General features: G+C 42.4%; 1 protein-coding gene across 6 annotated transcripts in view; it reads left to right on the plus strand.

Moving 5' to 3' along the window:
* Positions 1-3,743: 3,743 nt before the first annotated feature.
* The window catches only part of RHOBTB1 (Rho related BTB domain containing 1), a 116,998-nt gene continuing 104,907 nt past the window's right edge, over positions 3,744-15,834 (plus strand). For 2 of the 6 annotated variants that reach the window (XM_040624400.1, XM_040624402.1), the window contains exon 1: positions 3,744-3,876. The gene's annotated coding sequence lies outside the window, so the exon portion shown is untranslated. Of the gene's footprint in view, positions 3,877-4,152; positions 4,287-4,412; positions 4,766-4,855; positions 4,935-15,834 lie in introns of those variants that run through there. The other 4 variants (XM_040624403.1, XM_008695922.2, XM_040624401.1 and 1 more) reach the window with 4 other exon arrangements.

Consider the following 15,834-nt stretch of genomic DNA (forward strand, 5'->3'; position numbering starts at 1 on the left):
ACTTCTGGTAAGACTGAATTAAGTAAATCGTCAACATTGTTAACCTCACATTATGGCAAAGAATTCTTACTACAGTCAGAAAAGCTTCAATTCTACCAATTTCCTGTTGTTTGCTTATGCTTGTATTATTAGCATTATCTTCTTTACAGAAATCCTTTTAAGCCACTTTGCCATTTTCTGACTGCTGGTTTGGTTAATACTGAATAATGGAACCCTTAATTCCTTAAGTGAACACACATAAAATCAGTAAGATGCAACACAATGGAAATGAAAAAAAGAGCAGGGATCACATGTTAGTGCCCCCCCCCCATGTGTGGGATCTCCCAGTATTTCCTCAAAATACCTCTGCAAGGGTGGAGAGGAGACCAACTGGTGCCAGTATCAGTCCGTATATTATATATTTGCAAAAGCTTAGGGTGTTTTTTTTTTTAATAAAAAAAATGGAAGTTCTAAGTTTACTGCCCATAGCCTGTTTTGGAGATAAAGGGTAGAAGCAGTTGTGGTAGGTAAGGAAAGCTGTTATCTGAAGTATCTGATACTTTGCTTGAATATCAATGGGCCATGACTATGTTCTAGGCACACGGTAGCATAAGAGCCCTTCCCTGGACCAGTATGAAACTTTTATGCAGTTTAGAGGCTGTGCTCTCTTGAAACAGCATTTTTCACCATGGTGACCATGATCAGACCATTCTTACTCCTCTGAGCTTCTGCCATTCATGACCTCAGAAACAAACAACAAGTTGTAAAAGACTTTTGTGTACATTAAATACTTATTCTCTGTTACATGCAAACAATGAATCATGGAACACTACATCAAAAGCTAATGATGTACTGTATGGTGACTAACATATAATAAAAAATAATAATAAAGTAAATAAATAAATACTCTATTCTTGGGTCCAGATAAGATTAATATTCAAGCCTCAATTATTTTAGGAAGTGCTGCAAAGTTTGTTAATTGGCTAAAGGTCACACCATCACACCATTTCATGCATTAGTAATCCTGAAATGATTAGTTATAATGTATGAGTATAGATTGTATCTAAACTCTTTCTTTTACATTCTATGTAATTTATCTTAGTTGGCTAAGGCTGTCATAGCAAAAAACCATAGATGGGATGGCTTAAACAACAGACATTTGTTTCTCACAGTTCTAGAAGTTGGGGAGTCCAAGATCAAGGTGCCTGTGGGCTTGGTTCCTGGTAAGAACTCTCTTCCTGGTTTGCAGACAGTTGCCATCTCTCTGTGTGCTCACATGGCCTTTCCTCAGTACTACAGAGCCCTTCCCTTACAACTTCATTTAATCTTAATTACTTCCATAAAGACCCTATTTCCAAATTTGGTCACATTGGAGGTTACAGCTTCAACATATTAATTTTGGGGAGACACATTCAGTCCATAACATAATTTATATGCCTTCTTTTTTTAAAGATTTTATCTATTTGAGAGAGAGAGAGAGCACAAGTGGGGGGAGGTGCACAGAAGGAGGAGCAGACCCCCCACTAAGCAGGGAGCCCAATGCAGGGCTCAATCCCAGGACCCTGAGATCATGACCTGAGCCGAAGGCAGACACTTAACCCACTGAACCACCCAGGCACCCCAATTTATATGCTTTCTTTCGAAATATTTATTTTGTGTCTTCTACGTGAATGACACTATAACCAAGTTGTTCTCATTCTAAAGGAGAGACAACAAACAATAAATGTGTGCATGTGTATGTGTGCACATGTATATTACAAGGAAAACTTAAGTAGAACAAAGAGAAAGTGAGAGGGTTTTGAGAGGAGGCTATTTTAGAATAGGTGGTCAGGGATTACCTCTCTGATACAAGGACGAGGGAGCAAATATCTGTTACTGAGGAGCAAACCTCTAAATATTTAGAAGAAGAGTTCAGGCTCAAAAAGTCCAAGAGGCAGGTGCCTGAGGGATGAGAGAAGAGCAGAAAGGCCAGAGAGGGTGGCCGGGTTGGGCAGGGGACAGTGTTGGAGATGGAGGTAAAGAGAGGTGGGTGGCATTTAAGGCCTTGATGGCTAAGGTCAAGTTTGTACCGTCACAATGGGAAGTGACTGAGAGTGATGGGAAGGGGGCGCCTGGGTGGCTCAGTCGGTTTAGCATCTGCCTTCAGCTCAGGTCATGATCCCAGGGTCCTGGGATGGAGTCCCACATCCATCAATCCATCAGGCTCCCTGCTCAGCGGGAAGTCTGCTTTTCCCTCTTTCTCGGCCCCACCCCAGGCTCACACATGCTTGCGTGCACTCTCTCTCTCTCAAATAAATAAATTCTTAAAAAAAAAAAAAGTGATGGGAAGCCGTTGGGTGGTTTTTGAGCAGAGGATTGGCATGAGCTAACACATACCATTTTAAAGGGTCACCTTAAATTCTCCATGGATAATAGACCATAGGGGCAAGATTGAGAGCAGGAAGACAAGAACAGAGCCTTTTTCAGAAAACCAATTAGGCAATGCTGCTTTGGGAGAGTGGTAGTTAGGGTTAGAGTTGGAAAACGTTTTAAAGTTGTAGCTAATCAGGGTTTCCTGATGGACTGAATATGTGACACGAAAAAAAGGATAGCAAAACAAAACAAAACAAAAAACAAAACTTTGCAGCACTGAAATAACTCTAGCATTCAAAACAAAATAGGAATCTAAAAGTCAGACCACTTGGAGGGTGTCCTCTCCTAGCACTCCATACTTCCACATACTTTTCACAGGTGCAATTATGTTTGCACCTGCCTGTCTAGTGGCTGTCTCTCCTCCCATAGAATGTGAGCTACTAGAAGATAGGACTTGTATCTGTCTAGTTCATCTTTATATCATCTGCACCAAGCTCAATGCCAGGCAGTTTTTGAGCCCTCATTAAATACTGTAAAGAATGAATGAATATCAAAGCTTTGAGCAATCTTTAAGTTACAACTTATTAGGAGCAATTAGAAGAAAGAGGGAAGCTAAAAAGGCACTATACTCATTAGATGGCAGGTAGGACTAGAGAGATTCTGTTTTCTACCTTACCTTTCTCTATCATTTAACTTCTAAGACAAAACCAATTTTATCTCACCAAAAAGATGTTGTGTCTCCTATCAGCTGGTGAACACATTTTTCTGTAAAGGGAGTTTTACCCTGATCCGACATCATAACCATATTATACATTTAATCTGCCTAATAATTCTTAGAAAAGTATTATTTCTGCTAAAAATAAGATACCACTAGCCTTCCACAATTCAAACTCAAGCAAAATGGTAAAACTGATGAGTGAGATCTACAGATAATTTTCGAATCTTATTTTCAATGATTGCAGACTGTCTCTCCCATAAACTTTTATACCAACCGTTAAAAGCTCTTCGAATTGTTTTTGTTGCATTTCATTTTCACCCCTCCTCCATATAGCCAGGGAAATAAAAAAGACGACTAAAGAGAGGGAAAGTTCTGGAGATTTGGAAGTGCAAGGTAGCGACCAGCCTATGTAATCCTGGTCACTGAAAGGTCTGAGTTATTCAGACCTGACCATGCTTGGAGCTTGGGACAGAGCTAGCTTGTAATGTATTGGTTTCCAGCATCCACTTTTTATTTAAAAAATTAAGTTCCTTTAACCCTTCCACTGAAATGTCACTCGGCTGAGGTTCTGAAGGGCGAACGTGCAGCCGGCTGCAGTAATGATACGGAGTCTTTGTGTAAACTACCCAACACGACACCGAGTGATGTGTGGTTTGTGATGTCAGCAGAAACCGCAGATAAAATCGCTTGGGTTTCTATCTCTTGGCTAGAGAACGTCCCTACAAGAAAAGACTGACCCTTGACTCCGCCAGAAACTTTCCCCAGACTTGGCCTCCATTGGTAGAAGGAGTCGCCCCCCTCCTGGCACCCCAACGGGAATCCCAGAGGTGGGTCGTGGGGACGCCGACACTGGGGCGCAGTACCTCCGGCCCTGCGCAGACAAGGGCGGGGTCACAGGCACTTGGGCTGACCAGGGCTCGGGGACGCCGAGGGTGGGGGGTGGAGCCGGCTCCGCGGAGTGCCAGCTCCGGGGGGGGCAGGGGGGGCGGGGGCTGCCCAGGGCCCCGCCCGACGGTCTCGGAGCAGGCCTCGAGGGCGGGGAAGGCCCCGCAGCCCCCGCCCCGCAGAAAGGCGGCGGCCGGCCGCGGCGAGGTGGCCCAGCGGGGCGGTTGCTGGCGGGCGGGGGGCGCCCGAGGTGGGAGAGGGTGGGGTCGGGCTGCTTAGAAAGCCCGAGCGTCCGCCGGGCCCACGGCCGGACCGCCAGCCGTAGCCGCCGCCGCGCCTCCAGCGTCTGCAGGTAGAGTCGGCGCGGGCGGGGCGGGGCGGGGCCGCGTCTGGGGGAATGGGGAACGCGCCCGGGTGGGGGGTGTTACTCAGAGGGTCTCTCCGTGCGCGCTCTCGCGGTATCTGCACGCTCGGGGGCCGCGAGGGCTTGGAGCATCCCTTTGCACCCCTGAAAGGGGGGTGACCTGGTTACCTTACGCTGACCTCCTGACAGCTGTCTAGCTGCACTGAGAAAGTACGGGGCCCCAGAGGGTGCTAGCTTCCAAGATACTTTGGGTGTTTTCTGCACCCTCCAACCCAACTGGCCTCCCACACACACACACAACACACACGCACACGCACACACTACGCAGGAGGAGGCGGAGGCCTGAGGGATTAGAGGGATAGAGACCCTGTCACTCAGAAGAGATTAGAATCTGGGCAGGACGTGTCCACGCTGAAGTCTTCAGAAAGTAGGTGCAGCATCTGCGGCTCCTCGCGTCCAGCCCTCAGGTGATGCGTGATTGATTTTTCTTGGTTTGGTAGCTCTGGAAGCCCTAGGCTGTAAAAGGTTCGGGTCAACAATGCGATTTTAATCCACAGAGGCTTTCTTTGCCCTGCTCTCCCAACACCTTCTCGTATCTGGAGGAGGGGCACATTGGAGGATCCTAAAAAGTTTGAAGTGAGTGTTCAAAGTTGCTTCGTGTTTTCCATTTGTGACTTTTTGAAAAAAGAAAATACAAACTCTTAGTTTGAGTAGGTTTTACTTCTTTAATATACATGCATGCATTCATTTGAAGAGAACTGGTGATATCATTAGAGAGTGAGTCCAGTAAGTACGGCATCATTAGAACTGACAACCAAGTTTACTGCATAGTTTTAGAAATATTGCTTCCTAATGTGTCTTTTTATGTGCTCTGTTACTGGGATGCGTCTTTATTGGGAATGCTGTCAATATCACCTTGGTGTCTTGTGAGGTTTCCCCTGATGTTGGCCACCTGACCTGGGACGGAGCCCAGTATGCTCCCTTCTCTTTGTGTTTCAGGTGGGCACCAAACTGCTTGCAGGCCTCTACCCTTGGTCTCTGGTGAGGGGAAAAAACTATCAAAAAATGTGCTCTTGGCAAGTTTGGGAGCAAGGAGGAATGCAGTAGATTTTTCCCCCTTTTAAAGTTTTCACATATTGGCAATTTAAAACCCAAAGCATTGTTTACCACCTGTCAGACTCACTCGTAAGTGAAAGGATTAACTAATAAAAGATTTGTAAAATGCTTCCTGAATATAAAATTCCATAAATATGCAAAATAGTAATAATCCACCCATTGTTAAATTTATGTAGCTGCTTCTGCCATGCATACAAGATGATTTAGAATGCATGTTTCCTGTCAATTAAACAATGAGTTTGGAGTAAAATAATGAGTTCAATTCACATCCTATGAAACTTTGAAATAAAATTTCTCCCATAAGGCACCATCGGCAGAGAATCATAAAGTAAGCAGCATTTCAAAAAGTTATATATGGAATGGCACTTACCTTATGGCTGGGGGAAAAGGGACCCAGTGAACTTCTGAAACTAAGAAATATTCAGCCCTGTTTCAAATGTGCTTGAACCATAAATATTCCCTCACGTTTTGGGTGCATCTAAGGGGAGAGCAAACAGGTTTTGTGGGATGGCCTTAGAGCTAGCTGTCCGCTTTAATCCATGAAATATGCCTCTCAGTATTTTAAGGCTTTAGTTCAATCTGTGGTTTTGTTCACAATGAAGAAAATCTTCATAGTTACTTAGATAAATTATTCATTCTTCCAATATCATGGGCTTGGTTTTTAAGTATCCTTAATACCAGCAATCATTTTAATATCCTGCAGATAATTAATTTGTTCCCAGTGGATTGAGTGACATGTTAACATCACACTTTTCTCTTTATGTGTATTTAATAATAAAGCATATCATTTTTCTGCTTACTGGTCTCCTAGAGTAAAACCTGTTTCTTCATGCTAATTGTAGTATAAATAATCCTAGGGATGGTCTTTTCTGTTTTATGAAGACAACTGTAGATTCCCCACTAGCAGAGTAAGCTGTGAGCAGAACCACGAAGTTGGGGATGTTTTTCCTGACATCTTCCCACCTTCAGTGGTCCCTCCTCATTTCCTCCACTCAGCCCTCAGATGGGTAGCTGCTGAATGGGCCCCAGCCTGGCATTCCGGAACCTCCCCTCTTCTAGCGCTCTTCCTTTATCCAAATAACTTAACCTCTGCCCTACTTATTTTCCAACAGTTTGGTATGGGTGAAAGAGCACTCGGTGAAAAATCAAAGGAGTCTGTATTTATCAAGCACCAAGCCTGTGATATACCAGGCACTGAGCCACATTGTCTCATTCAATCCCTGTAACAATCTGATGTGCAGTCAATGTCATCTGTGTTGCACACAAAAGAAAACTGAGTCTCAAAGAAGCTCTGGTGCCCAAGGACGAGCAATTGATGAGTCAAAGAGCTAGGATTTGAACCAAAGCATTGTGGTGCTTCCTGCTGCATTGTGATCCTGATCCCTCAGAAGGGCTCACGTTCTGGACTGAGGCGTGGAAGAATTCTCCCATTGACTAACTGGCCATTTGACCTCAGATAAGTCCCTTAAATCCTCGGGGCCTCTGATTTCCTTTCCCTAGTTTTGGATTAAATTCTCTCTCAGAGGTGGAAGGGACATTTGGATGCAAAGCACATAAACTGCTCCTCCCACGGGATTCCAGAATATCTTCTTCCCTGCCCTGGCCTTTCCTCCAATCCCCTCCCCGGTCTATCTTTTTTCTTCTTGCGGGTCCAAGTAAATATCGCCCCCTCCAAGAGGCTCTTCCCAAACAGTCTTCTATTATTTTCTATCTCAAGCTCCATGGTCCCTTTAAAACACTGATTACAAACTGCACTTATTTTATTTACACATCAGTTTATATGTGGCTGTTGTTCTTATCTTCTCCATCATTCCCCCCATCAGACTGTAAGCCACATGAGGCCAGAACTCTTTCTGCCTGACCTTTTTCCATTATTGTATTCCCAGGGTCTGGCACAGTGACACACAACATATAGCTGTGATCAATACATGTGTGTTGAATAATTATTCATTATAATATGATAATTATATAATGAATAATTATCTCCTACAAAGGGCATGTGCTAAGGGCCAATATATTGTCCCATCCCTGGGAAAACCCGAATGAAGCACCCTTGATCTTACACTGTTACAGCGAGCCTGAGTTATGAATGGGGATCCAAGAATAGTACTGGAGACGGCACGACAACCCTGGGGCACCCTGGACAAATAGACACACTGCATATGGTCCAAACCCCATATTTTACAAAGAAAAAAACTGAACCTCAGAATGATAATAGGAACTTGGGTTCAGAAGGCACACTGGAGACCAACTACTGGTCTAAACCATTGTTTTATGGATGAGGACACATAGCACATATAGAACCCATGCGTCCTGACCTCCACACTAGCACAAATCTCACCAAGGAGTCAAAAATCCCAGGGACCACCCAGTCAACAGGGGTAGGGAGCGTGAGGCAATGACACTTTTTTTTCCCCAGAAATTCCAAAGAGCCTTCGGTTTCCCAGACCAATCCTGGATAGCAGCATTAGTACACAGCAGAACACTCTACTTCAGATCATCTTATTTTTTAAATTTTGTACGGCCTGTTTAAATTTCAGTGACTCATTTACTATTTTAATGATCCATCAGGCAGCCTTTTAATACCTATCATTAGTTTACCAGTTCTGTTTAAACACTGGGGAGCTCCAAATGGCAAATCTACAGGGCTGAGCATTTACCACTAGCATGATAGATTCAAGATACGTTTAAAAGATGATTGATATTTTGAACTCCAAATGATGATGGCTTGTTTTTAAGGACTAAAATAACTTTTCTTCTCTAACTTAAAGAGCAATCCTTGCTAGAGTATTACATCCCATAAAAAAGCAGTCCTTAAACTTTAGAGGGCATAAAAATCATCTGGAAGGCTTTTAAAAACTCAGATTGCTTAGAGCCTTTCTGCACATTTCTGAATTAATAGCTCTGAGATTGGACCCAGACAACTGCGTTTTTAACACCTTTCGTGATTTTCCCGATCAAATAGTCTGAAGACCTCACTTTGAGATCCAATAATAATTTTAGTATGTTTTGAATTTTCCCAGGTTCCTTGTAAGTGGATTTTTTTTAAAAACAAAGATAATTGGGGAAAAGTCTGATGTGTTTGAAGCTAGCAAATAGCATACTAGTATGATGGGAATTTGTTTTCTTGTAGGAAAAGCCATATGCCATATGTATATAATCATGATACAGCTACTGGGTTTGATATCAGCCCCAAATCAAGAATGTTCCAGAATGTTTCTGTTGGACCACAAAAGTAAATCAGTAATTAGCAATAAAAGTTAAGTGTTAAATTCTGTGGAGCAATAATGAAGCCCCTTGCCCTCCAGACGATTACATTCAGTATAGTAGAGAGATAAGATTAATATCCACAAAAGTTTCAAGGAAAGGGTTGCAGATCAAGTACACGATGCCCAGTTAAATTTGAATTTCAAATACACAACAAATCATGTTTCAGTATAGGCATGTCCCATATAATATTTTTATTTGCTAAATCTGGCAACCTTGCTCAGTGAACATTAGCATTTAATGCCATTAGTTTCCAGAACTTGGTGGTGGGGAGGGGAGACAGTAATGTTGAGTGGTTGTTAAGCTTTGAGAAACTGGTAAAAGCTCTGAACATGCTCCTGAGAAAAATGCCCAACAGCACTTTCCAACAGAACTCTCATAGTATTCCATGGATCCCAGGCTACCAAAGCTCTTGGGGACATCAGGATCATCTGCAATGTAGACAGTAGAGGCCAGCTCTTCAAACTACTTCCTCTGGGCTGGTGAGTCTAGAAGGTAGCTTGGATAAGTGGAATGTGAACGTGGCTTTTTTTTTTTTTTTTTTTTTTTTTAGATTTTATTTATTTGTTAACTTGACGGAGAGAGAGTACAAGCAGGACGAGCAGCAGACTCTCCGCTGAGCAAGGAGCCCAATGTGGGACTCTATCCCAGGACCACAGGATCATGACCTGAGCTGAAGGCAGACGCTTAACTGACTAAGCCACCCAGGCCTTTAAGCGCAGGAGAATTTAGCTGGATTGTGGGTTTAGGAGACTTCTTAAAGCTTTGACAGAAGGCAGGTTCCCTTAGGCTTTGGGGATATTTAGTAAGGAATATTGAGAAATTAGTTGGGACTGGTTTTTAGAAAGTCCAGATTGTGGACAGCCTTAAATTCTAAAGGGTTTTTAGACTGCCTATATTGGGAAACAGTTCATCCTTAGTGATGTATCGGTTAGGGAGGAGAAGATGATCAGACAAAGGGAGATGTCAGAGTGATATTGTAGGCAGCCTGGGCTCTAGGGTCAATAGGCCTGGTGTAAACTCCTCCATTAAGCTGGGAAGCCTTTGGTGTGTGTGCAATTTCTGTGGGCCCCAATCTCCTAAAATGGGAATTGGGAATAATAATAGGAGCTACTAACAGGGCTGTTGTGAGGATAAAATGAAGTGCTTGGCACAGTGGGTGATACGGCATAAATATTCAATCAGTGGCACCTAGTGCTGGATATACTACCACTGCTACTACTGCCCTTGGCATTCCAGGGGGATCGGTGGCTCAGCAGCCTGTAAGAACGGTTTGGGGGAGTAAAAAAAAAAAAGGAGAGAAAAATGATTGTTTGATCTGGATTTAGATAAAGCTTTAAAATCTACCTTTTCTAAGTTAAAATTTCATTATCAAAAAACAGTAAGTGCAGAAACAAGTTAGTAAAATAATGTTAGTACTTTTAATTGAGGATCTTAAGATGAAAACATTCAACTCTTCATTATCTTTCCTAGGAGAGGGAATATTATGGACAATCTAAATCATATACTCCGATCCAAAGTCAAGGAAACTTTAATTGCATGCGTTACTCTTCATAGCAGATTTGCTTTTGATCCAAAGTCAAGGAAACTTTAATTGCATGCGTTACTCTTCATAGCAGATTTGCCATCTTAACTGTTCCGCTTTGGCTAATATTTAAATTAATTTGCACACGATAAGCTCAGACTAATCATTCAGAAAGTTGCTCCCCAGGGACGCCTGGGTGGCGCAGTCCTTAAGTGTCTGCCTTCGCTCAGGGCGTGATCCCGGCGTTATGGCATCGAGCCCCACATCAGGCTCCTCCACTATGAGCCTGCTTCTTCCTCTCCCACTCCCCCTGCTTGTGTTCCCTCTCTCGCTGGCTGTCTCTAATAAATAAATAAATAAATAAATAAATCTTTAAAAAAAAAAAAAGAAGAAGAGGAAGAAAGTTCTCCCCAAAGCCATTTAAACCGCAAAGCAGATCAGTTTATCAGAGAGAATTCAAGCAACCACCTGACTGATAACGCAGGAAATGGGATCATCAGGGCTCTGGAGCCCGACCGTTTAGGTTCCAACCCCAGCCTTCTCCTGTGACTAGCTTTGTGACCAGGCAAATCACTTTGCTTCTCCAAACCTCAGTTTCTCCCTCTCTGCAAAACAGAACGAACAACAGCCCTTCCCTCCCAGGGCATGAGCACAGAGCTCTCACGTGGTTTCCAGTACCCAGTAAGTGCCCCATAGAATTCTGTGACCTCATGTCATCTTCATCTATCGGTATGTTATTTCTTTCACATATGCATAAAGAATTTAATCCAGGAAAACATCTAATAATGTGGGAGATATTTAGGATCTTTAGTCACATCTTAATTTATTGATTTACACAGCCAGGGCTATTTAGAGCATTTTCCAAACCACAGAGTACAGTACTCTTATTTCAAAGAATGTTTAATCCCAGTTTTCATGATGTGTCGCTTTCTCCAGCTCATCCATCTTCAACCTTTACAGGGTGATTGGTGCCTTTCTAAAGAGCTTTGGGTTTCAAACTGTATATTAAAGCATCTGGGCCCTAGAATTTACTTGGCTCGTAAACCTATGGTACGGAACAATAAGGGATTGGTTTACGGTACATTATAGCTACGTGTATGGCAGTTATATTTTATTTGGTCTGTGCTGAGCACCTTGAGGGCATCTCCCACAGTGCCTTAAAGATGGGAGACTCAAACACTTACTGAATGAAGTTAAAGTATAATAAGTTATATCACATTCTTTTTCTGAAGATACGTTTCCCTCACATTAGGAAATCTAACTTTAAAAAAAAATGAAAACAAGGGGAAGACTTCTGACTTTCATGCATTAGAGCATTAGTTTGATATTTCTAGACTGAAGTACTGAACGTGAATCTGGAGATCTACCATTCATATTTCCTAGAAGAGCTATGGATTATAACATCTCCCTTCTTCGCATTAGTTGGTCCATCTCAAATAGTCTCCCCTCAGATACTGCTTGTTTGTTTTATGTTCGTTTTTTTATTATCTACCCTTACCCCACTGGACTAGAAGCACCCTGAGGTCAGAGGTCAAGCCTACACATTTATTGCTGTTTACTGCTCTAATAGCTACTGAGTATCTATTACAGTGCCAGGCACTTAGTGCGTAGTCAATAAATAGCCTGTCAATTAGTAGAGTGTCAGAAGACCAAGGTCTGGTCTTCTGTGATTATTCCACTGCAAAGCAGTAACCTTTTGTTTTTTTATCTTTTGGGTCAAAATCACCTTTCAGAATCGGACTAAAATCATGAAACACCTCATTAATAAAATTTTACATGCTCAAAATTTTGCATATAATTTGAGTCCACCTCAGGCTAGGAATCCCAGTTCTAAATCCCAGTTTCTAGATTAAGAAAAATCTAACTGAAATATTAAACTAAATATCACAAAATATTTAATTACTATGAATACCAATGTGTTAATATTCATGCATCTATAGTAATAAATTATATGTTGCCTTGGGAAAATTCTGCAACCCTCCAAAGGAAAAAAAAAAGGCATCTATAAATGCTGAATGTTTTATTTATACTCTGGAAAGGATTTAAGGCTTATAGAGAAAGGCTAATAAAAATACATACTGTACAGCAATATAAAATATATTTCAAATAGGTAAGAAAAAAATGAGTCAAAGGAAAAAAATAAGGCTGAGAAAATAAGATGGGGCCAGGAGAGAGATTCATACTCAAAATTTATGCCATGAAATTCAACACTCTGGCTAGAAGATAGTAACAAATTTTGTTCTCAGTTTTTTAGCAGCCAATGCGAAGGAGAAAAATATAATCAGTTATGTCCTGCAGAAGGTCATGTTTTATATATACTTATATATTAATGCATGGATATGTATTTAATAGCAAACTGCTTCTTAAAAGAAGTAAGTTTCAGTATCTTAATAAAGAATGGAGATTATATTTCCAATGTTTATTTGTGGCAAGTGTCCTTGTACCTGAACCTGAAATGACCCATAATAAATGTTCAAAAATAACTGGCACTTTGGAGGTTTACAATGAAGATGTCATGGCTTTCCATGCAGAAAGAGGCTTCATGAGGTCAGTGAGACCCTTGTAGAGCTCAGAGGAGAGGTGAGGGACAGACAAGGAAAACAGAGGGCTTTCTCCATTGTCTTACACCCCATCAGTCCCTGCAGCAGTCCACCCTTTCCACTGCCGCACATTATTTAAATAAGATGCCTGAAGCTCTCGTTCTTTCCTTGAAGGCAAGGTTAGGATGTTGACTAATGTAAGTTATTCCCCCTAACCTTAGTTTCCTTGGATAACAGTCTGTCACAGGAACTTCTACGCCTTCTCTCTTTGAGAAAGCAAATACAATAACTAGCTTCTCGGAACATTATGTGGATTTGTGGCATTCTCAGAGGGGCTATAAATGGATCACATTGACAGCTTTATTTGTCATTCTTAAATGGAATGTGTTTTTCCCCCTTTGAGTTAAATCGAAATCAGATGGCATTTCTTATTTCAATGTGGAATGTTTTTACTCTCATAATTGCAAAATGGCATTCATAACTGATACTATTCTAATTTACAAAATTTGTGTTTTATTATTGGGGAGTTCTATTTGCAAAGTAACTGAGGGAAAACAACTTATGCAACATTTTCGTTTTGCCTATTTATTGAGATCCTGATATAGTTGCTAGAATTTTGTCGCCATATGGAAGCAGAGACAATTATATTGCATGTAATGACATGGATTTTAGAAGCAAGGATATAAAAAGGCATACCCAGCAGAATACCCACAATCCAGAGACTAAAACATTTTTGAAACCTCTTCTCTCCTTTGCCTCCCCAGCATGTCCCTGGTCTCAATCTCTTCCTCTCCTTACAGTGGCTCTTGTTCAATATATGTAGGGGCAAAAATGGCAAGAATAAGGTTGGAAAGCACTATTTTCATACCTTAGCATATTTCTTATATTCTTAAGCCAGTTGCTTCAGTCCAGGTGGAATTTTTCATTAAAAAAATCCCCATCACTGGGGGTCCTGGGTGGCTCAGTCAGTTAAGCATCTGCCTTCGGCTCAGGTCATGATCTCAGGGTCCTGGGATCGAGTCCTGGCATCAGGCTCCTTGCTCAGTGGGGAGTCTTCTTCTCCCTCTCCCACTCCCCCTGCTTGTGCGTGCACACTCTCTGTCTGCGTCAAATAAATAAAATCTTTAAAAAAAAAATCCCCATCACTCCCATCAACCCACTACTCAATCTGTGTGAGAAAAGAAGCCCTCCTACTTTAATTTCTTAAATCCTCCAAAAGTTCCCAGTGCTCTTGTTACCGATCTCAATGTTGTGCTTATCTTTAGAATTTTCAAATGCTACGCAATGGGTACATTTTTCACACTGAATTTATATGTGTTTATTTTCATGCTCATTTTATACACGTGTTCAATAAAGTCAACTTTACCAAGTACCCACTAAGTGCCAGACACCGTTAGGATACAATGAACGGCTTCAGGTATCCCCTGCTCTCATTCGGCCTACAGGCCGGCTGGTGGGGAAGATAGACAGTAAAAGAATGACACAAATCGGTATGAAACTGAAACTGTTGTAAATATGACACAGAGAAGAGACACAAGGTTCTGGAAAGTGAGCTCTAAATGACAGAGAGGAGTCAACTAGACAAGGAGTAGAGGCAGAAGGCATGCTGTGGAAGGTGTGGAAAGCTGTGATGTGCGGCAAGAAGAGAGCGGAAGCAATGTGAGAGCCTGAAGGAAGGTCAGGTGGCTGGAGTACACAGAACAGGGGTGAACAGCATGGGTCTGGAGATGTGATCAGGGGCCATCACCATGAAGGCTTTTTAGCCATAGCAAAAAATATGTCTTCATCCTAGAACCAATGAGAAGGGTGGGGGGGGATTTTAATTAGTTACATCATCAATTTGGTATTTCAAAAAAATATTCCCAGCTACACACAGAGTGTGGGTTGCCAAGGGGAGAAAGTCATGCAGACCAGTTGAACATTTTCAGTACAGTTACTGGTAGCGTGGCCTAGGGGAGGAAGGATGAGGTGGTGGTGATTTCCAAAAAGTGACTGGATTCAAGAGACATGGAGCGGTAAACGGACAGGCTGTCTTCTGCAATATTGATGGGGCGCCCATGTGGAAGTGTAAAGGAACCCTGGGGAAGGAGCAGGTTTGCAAAGACAGATACTAACCTCAGTTGGACATGCAGAGTTTGAGTTCTGTAGGAAACATTACAGGATGGAGCAAAAGACATTGGATTATGGGTGTGGAGCTTGTCAGAAAGCTCTAGGGTTTGCATGTAAACTTGTGACTCATCTTTAATGCACAGTTCTGGCTCTGACGAGTATGATCCATAGATGGATATGACTGCCTACAGGAAGATTATAAAGTGAGTGGTGGAACCAAAGTCTTAAGGAATTCAAATCCGTAACAGCCAAGTAGTGAAGGATGAGCCTGTGAAGGATGAAAGGAGTAGTGAAACAGAAGGGAACCCAGGCAATTGCTGGATCATGGGGGGCAAGGGGGCAATGAAGCGAGGATTTCATTTCAGGAGGGTGGGAGTGGTCAGTTGGCTTAAATGTGAAAGATTGAGAACTGTTTATTTTATGTAGCAAGAGTGGAGAGCACCGATCAGGAGAGAATTGTTTTGAATTAGAGAGAAATCTCTAAGGGATATGTATGGGAAATAGAGTTCTAACTGAGTCTATTTGCAGTCATGCCTGTTGGAGAATATTTCACGTTTCATATTTTACATCTCTCCTAATGACATAGCTAGGGAGCTAGCATGATAGAGAAGAAAGCCATTCTGACATGTTGGTGACCACGACAGAGTGGCACTGGGGTGGAATTTGAGCACAGAAGAATCTGAGGTCCTGGGGTCTGAACGGGAGAGAGAACGTGAACCTGACAGCAAGGAATTTTATGAGCACAGACAGCACTGCCTCCTCCTCCACCCAGCGGTGCGTGTGCGCCCAGGGTAAATAAACCAAATGTTCATGAAGCAGTATTGATTCGCCTCACCCACGTGCTGGCATCCCTGTTTAGAAGAAGTATGCTGTGGGCTGACACATCACACAGCACGTTCTCAGCAACCTCTCTGAGGTGAGCTGCAGCCTCAACTTCCCTCCCAGCGCTGGCTACACCACAACCATCTGCGCATGCGGG

This window comes from Ursus maritimus, unplaced genomic scaffold, assembly GCF_017311325.1.
Source record: "Ursus maritimus isolate PB19 unplaced genomic scaffold, ASM1731132v1 scaffold_7, whole genome shotgun sequence".
Classification (NCBI taxonomy): Eukaryota; Metazoa; Chordata; class Mammalia; order Carnivora; family Ursidae; genus Ursus; species Ursus maritimus.